Source organism: Lotus japonicus, chromosome 2 (assembly GCF_012489685.1).
Source record: "Lotus japonicus ecotype B-129 chromosome 2, LjGifu_v1.2".
Classification (NCBI taxonomy): domain Eukaryota; kingdom Viridiplantae; phylum Streptophyta; class Magnoliopsida; order Fabales; family Fabaceae; genus Lotus; species Lotus japonicus.
In genome coordinates, this window is record NC_080042.1 from 63,151,230 (window position 1) to 63,158,044 (window position 6,815).

Here is a 6,815-nt window from a genome sequence, read left to right on the forward strand (position 1 = left end):
CGAAATACTTTGTTCGGAAAGTGTTCAACACGATTCTTCGAAGTTATCCAGGATTATCATACCCAATATCTAACACGACCTACATAACAAAACATCAAATTTTGGTGCATCCGTCTAGCTTTTGTCCAATGGTAAACGAAGGAGGTGAAGTGGCTCTGATGTGGTTCGTTTGATGACATGAATTTCCATGTCTGCATCATGTAATTTTTATTCATGTGATAAAATTTCATCTCATTATTCACTCATTTTAAAAAGATAATAACATTCTTTAACCTTCATCTTATACCCTCCCTCCACACACATGCTTCTACTTCCTCCGAGAACACAAACTTCTTTGCCAAACCCTTATAAGATTCAGCCACCTTCTCTATCATTTACTTCTTCGTCTAATCACATCGAGAAAACCCCTCTCCACTCGCTCATACTCGTTTCTTCTTCTTCAACCTTCCACCATGACCCACCATAAACCCATTCCAAGTCACACCCTGTAAAATCCGGATAATTTATGCGATTAATTAATTAATTATTTATCAACCTAATGACGATAAGCGCTATTAAACTTAAGTTAATATGTTATTTGTACCTTGTGTGTTTTATATAAATGAATGTATTATTAGTATTATTATTATTTTCTAATATTTTAAAAGAAAAGAAAAAGAAAAAGGAATTGAAGTTAAAAGATTGAAAAACAAAATATGAAGTTGAAGAAAAGAATAAGAGTCACGTAAGTGACTTAAATAGAAAAAGAAGAAGAAAGTAAACTTGAAGAAAGAGTTTACACATATACTAATATGTTACTTAATAATAGTGTTCTTGTTGACTCTTTGTTCCTTAATCACTTAAACTTGCTCAAAATGATCTTAAATTATGTTATAGAGTTCCTTATAATTTTTAGGATGATGATTCATCTTCCTAATATTTTTATCTTAACTCTATGAGTTAAATTCTACACTACTAAAATTAATTTGTACCAACTTTCACCTCTTGAGATATGTGGCAGACCCACATTTGTCAAAGTATCCTACGGCCTTTCTCTCCTTGTCTCTGTCTAAGCTTCACCCACCTCATGCTTATTTTCATGGTGGATTTCTTTCAAACACACCACATGCTTCTTGCATGTATTGCACCTCATGCTTATGTTTTCCACATCCTCCTTCCTTCAAAGATGACGTGCCACTTTCTGGTTACCTTCCTTCGCTTTTAAGAAATGAAATTCATGCCTATATAAGGCAGCTACGTGAAAGCTTGAGGAACATACAGATAATACTATATTCTCACACCATATCCACATTATATAGCATTAGCTATTTAAGTGAGTTAGTTCTTGGTAAAAATTTCTTGAGTCTTGGGGAGCGAAAGCTAGGATCTTGAAGCTTAGCATTTTTTTTGAAGCGATTAATTTTCTAAGGATATAAAGTGCGATAATGCGTTCGTGTCGAAGCTAAAGAATGAAAGGAAAGCTAGTCGGTGCGAGGAGCGATGACGTGATTGGATCGAAGTTGCAACTTAGGAAAGAAAGTGGCTAAGGTAAGGGTAACTCAGTATAGAGTGTCTTTGAGTCTTGCATGCTTTTATCGCACTGCATGCGTTTGAGATGAATGTGTTTAATTTGATTGGCAATTAATTGAAATATTGGTATGCTTGCTATGTTGTATACTTGCTTATTTGGAATGCTTTCTGAGACTTGTGCCAAATGTTTTCTGAGGCTAAGGTCGTTGTTAAACAATAGAGGCATGCGTCTCCGTTTTCTGGGGCTTCGGCCATTGATTATTGTTGAAATTATGAATAACATGTGGTTATTCTGAGTTGATTATTGGTTTGGAAATTGTCGTTGACGGACTTGGCATATAGGGAAAGTGGCAATGAGGTGGGTGTGGTCCCACGTGATTGTCCCGTCTTTCGAGGCGTTATAAAGTGGCAATGAGGTGGGTGTGGTCCCAGGGGATTGTCCCATCTTTCGAGATGTTCGAAAGTGGCGATGAGGTGGGTGTGGTCCCACGCGATTGTCCCGTCCATAGTGACGCTAAATGGCAATGAGGTGGGTGTGGTCCCGCGTGATTTTCCCGTCTTGAAAGACGATACTGATCGATTCATATTGGTAGTAGCATATAGTCGCATTATAGGACACTACCGTTTGATGATATTGATGTTTGGTTTTGATGTTATGTTGTTCAATGAATTGTCATTTAACTTGATATAAATCGTTAGTTTAATTATCATGTTATGTAATTAAACTTGAATAACATGTTTTCTCTTTTATAGGTGGTAATTGCATGGAGTTAACCCTTTCTGTTTGCTACTTGTTGTTTGGGCGCTTAACGCTATTAGGCGGTGAAGAGCCCTCCGGCGACGCTTAGCCATGTACGAGATGGAGGGGAGATAGTAAGCGGCGGAGTAGAGATGGAAGAAGTTGTTTAGTTTTCTCTTAGTAGGTTATGCTTTGAGTCTTCTTCATCTTCTGAAACTCTATTACTAAAACCATGTTTTCGCCACTGGTTAAGTGTGCGTACTTATTTTGGAACCATGCTTATGTTATTGTAAGTCACTATTATTATATATTGGGAAAGGGATGTTTAATTAAGGTTATGTTATGTTTTCAAACCTATGGTTGAAGTGTTTTATCAAACAAGTGGCAGGTGTATTCGCTTTAGCGATGTTGTGTTTGGTTCTTAAAAAAAAATTCTCTTGCATTTTAGGATTGCAAATTAGTCCTTAGTGATTCCTCAGTTGAGAAATTGGGGCGTTACACACCCAAAATATCCATGTCCGAGAACGAAATAGAGAATGACGATGGAGCCCACCCGGTTGAGAGAGTGGCGACCTTAATCAGTAGTTGATATACGGTCATGGGGAGATCATTGGAGTCTCATGGTGGTTATGTTTCAGGGTAGGGGTGTTCGCGGTTTAGTTTGGACCGGTTTTTGGTTTCACGTAAAACCGACCAAATCAAAATTTATTGGTTTGGTTTCGATTGATTGTTAGCAAAAATATTCCAAAACCAAACCAAACCGATGATGAACGGTTTGGATCCGTTCAGTTCATCGGTTTCACAACTTTTTATTTGTCAATATCAATTCCACAACTTTAAACATACAGCGATCACATATGATTCACAATTTAATAATGCATAAAATGGAAAATCAATAACTCAAATCATAACTTAATCACAAATTCATAATCCATACTCAAATGTAGAAATGCTTAAAGTATTGTTTAATATTAGTACCATTACAAATTAATAACAGAAAACCAAACATAATAAGTCTAACAAAAAAAAAGTTGAACATGAACAATATTTCTTCAAAACATTTCTTTAATATATATATATATATATATTTAAAAATATTTTATAAATAAATATATATCATCTGTTCATTGGTTTTTAATTTTTCAATCTGTGAAGCGAACCAATCTTCATTGGTTTTTATCGGTTTGGATCGGTTTTTAAACCGAATAACAAAAAAAAAACCGATCCAATTGCTTTGGTTTGGTTTGGTTCGGTTCGATTCGTCGGTTTCATGGCACCCCTATTTCAGGGCATGCAACGATGACTAAGTGGTTAACACGGTAAGGAACATTAGCAAAGATGGCTTCACAGTGGCTTGGCTTTAAAAATGATGGAGGGGCTAGGTCATGTGTGTCCTAATTTGTTTATTGTGGTTGGGGTTCGAGGATGCCGACAGGGTTTTGCAGTTGAAGTCGCAATGGCAACCACGATGTGGATGGGGTTTTCGGGAGAAGGTTCTGCATGGTTTAGGGCATCTGGTTGTTAGGTTGAGGAGGATTCAGGGGAGCTGGAGGTGAAATGAGGGAGGAGCAATGCGGTGGTGATTTGTATTGGTCTTTACAGTGTCTTATTTTGTTAATGTTTTGGGCGGCGAAGTTTATTCCTCTGCGAATATTGTTTAGTGGGGGTGATGATGTTGGTTAAGATAGTTTAGGATTAAGGTTGGATGAATTTTTAGTGGTTATGTTTTGTTATATTTGTAAAAATCATAATTTTTTTAATTATATTCGACATCTATGTGGAAATGTGTCAGTGTCTACGTCATAAAATGAGAATCACATCACCTCTTTCTGTTAGCAATTGAACGAAGTTAGACTGAAGACCCAATTTATGCACTTTATAAATTGTGAGACCAAAATTGTTCATTTTACCCAAATCGCACAACCTCGATAGATTATGAGTGAAAAGTGCAATTAAACTTTTTTTTATCAACTAACATAAAATTAAATAGGATCTTTTCGAATTCTTATTCAATTAATTTTTAACAAATTAAAGTAATTTTTGATATTTCAAAATTAAAAAATTTAACCATTTTATATTTTATATCTTAATTTAATTTTAATTATTTTTTCCGGGCCGTCACATATAAGAACTGTTTTAACAAATTATCGAAAGATTGATTACCGCATATACTCTCTCTTTTTTTTTTCAAAACAACGAGAGCATAATTCAAATCAAATAAACTTTTTTTTTTTGAAAGCAAAAAACTTGATAACAATCCACTCAAATAGGAAATTAAAATTAGAGATTGAGGCATTAGTCAACACTCAAACATTACAAACATCAAAAATTTAAATTACAAACAGCAATGGAGAGGCATCTTGACCTCATACCCTGTGCAATATATAGTTGGAACTAAGCATAGGGACAAAACCAATAATGCACTGACAAATGCACTATGAAGGGGTGACATGTTATGGTTCCCACTGCACTCTTTGCCTGAACCCATGCTATTGGCAGCCTAGTCATGAAGAACCTTCCATGTCTTTCCTATGCAGTTACATGCTTATAGGTAGGGACTACATTCTATATAATGTCATTCATTAATTCATTTCAAACATGTCGTGCTAATTACTAAGCACTGCTCAGTGCTTAAGCTCTCTGTCTTGCAGTTAACAACCACCAACTATATATATCTCTGTGCGATATTAACTTCGAAAAGGCATGTATTTGAGCCCATCTACATGGCCATATTCTTCTTGCAATCATAATATCAACTAGATATTTAGAGCAAACGCTCCTATTGTTTTATTAAGCCTGCAATAATTATGTGAGTTCATTTAGTGTGGCTTAAAGGTTAATGTTCTGAAAAGAAATTATTTGCTGTAGTAATCAATTATTCACATGGTGCATAATAGACATTCAACAGACATCCAAAGTAAAAAAAAAAGAAAAAAAGAAAAAAAATTAATATGATATATATAGAAAGACAAAAATAAAAAGAAAAATGAGAAATATATTTAAGTATCATTACTGTTTTTAAAATTAAACAGAAGCACATTAATTGACAACTTTGTAAGGCTTGTTGATGGACTCTACTAATTTTTCAGAAACCGTATATTAGTCACCTATACATTTGATAGTAGGTTAAGGAAATTCAAGTCAGAACTTGCGAGTGAATAATCAATTTTGTCCCTAAAAATGTGCGCGTAAGTTAAGTTAATCCATGAACTTAGAAAGTATCTTCTATATTTCTTGATATTGCAAATCGTCAGTCACCTTAGTCCCAGGAGTCTCAAACGTCAACTAAGATTAACGTTGAGACTCCAATTAAGTGCCACATGAACAATCTTTCAATTATTAATCTGGTCATTTCGAGTCAATGTCACAGTACTCTCCTTCTCCCTTGCCCCTTCTGCCTCCCCCGACCTCTCCCTCTTCGTCACCCCCACAACCCTTCTCTCATCTCTCTCTTCCTCCCACCTCCCACCCCCACTGCTCCACCATTCACCCTTCTAGGGGAGGAGTTCTTTGCTGACTTTGCTCATTTTCCTGATGATCAAAGTCACCACTTCTTTTGGTGTTCACATAAGGAGTTTTTCTTTTATATCCAACTATGTGTTGTATCTGGCTTACAATGCGATTAAACATATATACATGTATATATTGGTTGCCTGATTAATGGTAAAGACACTTAATTGTTTGTCAGCCTGTCATTTTAGAGATGCATTCAGGCTTCGAGCTTGCTTAATTGGATTTTACCACTATTATGATAACTTAGCATTATGTTGAGTCAGTTAGTTGAAGTTATGTGCTTGGTCATCCTAGCCAGCCAGCTTGACAATTTCTGATCATGTAGTCATGTGAGCTGACTATAATGATGTATCAAATTTGAGTCAACCAACTTCACCAATTTTGGGCTGGTTTGCTCGTTTTGCCACATCTATCCATGGGGATAAAGCTCAACAAGATTTTTTTTATACACAAAATTTAAAATCAAGACTCTACTTACGACGAATCAAACAAGTATCACTTAATTAAAGAAAATATCAAAGAAAGAAATGAAAAAATAATAATTATTTTCATGATTTTTAAATTGACTAATGATTTAAAATGATATTATATATATATATATATATAATTATTTGAAGAACTCATTGAAAATATTTATTTTAAGAGATTAATTATTATACACTGACAATGTAATAAAGTTTTAGACTATGATCCATATTTAATCCATCAATTTGCCATGTCATAACTAAATTAAATTTAAAAATATTTTAAAGAAAATTGTAATTGAAAATATGTGGAACACTTTATTTATTTAATTATGATTATATCATTAAATATAGTAATTATATTTATACTAACTATTAGTAGAAGTTTGTTTGAAGTCTCACATTGGCTAGCTAGACATATGACATAGATAACATTTTTAATAGTAGAGCAGCCTTCAACTCTCGTGCTAGCTTTTTGGTTGAGTTAGACCCCCAAATTCTAATATAGTATCAGAGCATATCCTAAATTCATTTATTTGCTGTGGAGACCTCCAATATTTGGGTCATTGTTGTTGTTTATTCCAAATTCT